Source organism: Arachis ipaensis, chromosome B06, assembly GCF_000816755.2.
Source record: "Arachis ipaensis cultivar K30076 chromosome B06, Araip1.1, whole genome shotgun sequence".
Lineage (NCBI taxonomy): Eukaryota > Viridiplantae > Streptophyta > Magnoliopsida > Fabales > Fabaceae > Arachis > Arachis ipaensis.
In genome coordinates, this window is record NC_029790.2 from 2,430,660 (window position 1) to 2,432,143 (window position 1,484).

Below are 1,484 nucleotides of genomic sequence, written 5' to 3' on the forward strand. Positions count from 1 at the left end.
GGAAATTATAAATAGGTTCAGCTAAAGCAATTATGTGATTTGGAAATGTCAGTGTCTTACACATAACTTTATATCATGATTCGATTGCAATCTGTTTGGCTAATTGTCTTCGATGTTATCTCTTTTCTGGATCAGACCCCATTTCTTTGAACATGTTAATATAACTACATTTCTTCGTTGATTTTCATTTTCTATTATACTGAGTTATAGCTCAAGAAAAATCATAATCATGTGAAAATATGTGGATCACTATTATTATTAATACACGTGAATTCTTGATCAATTTTATCTTTTTAAGTAAATTTGGAAAACATTCATATGGTGCAGTTAAGTTGGAGGGAGGAAACACTCTGTTGCACATAGTTTAATAAAGGTTTAATTACTCTATTGGTCCTTATAATTTCGCGAAATTTTCAATTAGGTCTCAATACTTTTTTTTCTTTTTATTGGGTCCCTGCACCAATTTTTTTTTCAATTAAGTCCCTATATTTTTTTTTTCCTTTTATTTGAATTCCTGCACCAATTTTTTTTTTAGTTGGGTCTTTATACAATTAAGCCAATTACTACTAAGAGGATTTAATTGAAGAAAAAAATTTGGTGCAGAGACCCGATTAAAAGAAAAAAAAGTATAGGGATCTAATTGAAAATTTCGTGAAACTATAGGGACCAATAGAGTAATTAAACCTTTAATAAATTTTATTTTTAAGTAATCTTTTATTTGCCAACCGACATCAAGTTACCTTAAAATTTGGTATTTTTTTTAAATATATTTTTTTAAATATATATTTTTTTATAATTTTTTTATTAACAACCAATAATACTTTTAAAAAAATCACAAAATAATATATACTTAACAAAAAACTACTAAATATTAAAAATAATAATATTTTATTTTTCTAATCATGCTTACAAAAAATTATATCAAAATTTAATCTCTAAAATATTTTTTTTAAAATATATATTTACTGTTGGATATTTTTGTTGTGTTTTTAAATTATTTCAATACATTTTTGTCAAATAGTAAAATTTGAGTGTATTTTTGTCCGCATTTAAATAATTCGAGGACATTTTTGGTGGTTAACCCTACTTTTTATATTTATCGCATGAATAGTCATAAAAAAAAAAGGAGGATGGCGCAGAAGTTAGGTTTCATAGACCAAATTGGATCCAAAATACAAATCTTGTCATGTCAGTTAGCCATTGCAGCGTCCACGTGGTAGGAAGCGTGCCACTTTAGTACTCTGTTTGCTGAGTTATCATCGGAATGGGTCGATGGACTAAATTGGTGTCCGAATTTGAATTTAAAGGACCACTATAAAGTAATTTTGAATCTCGAGACTGAAATAGGTAATTGCATGAATTTCTCATACCAAAATAGGAATTTAGTCTATTAAGTAACTACTTTTGTTAAAAATATTATTATATAATATAATTTTTTATCAAATATTTTAAAAAATATAATTTATTTAAAATCTTTTATATAA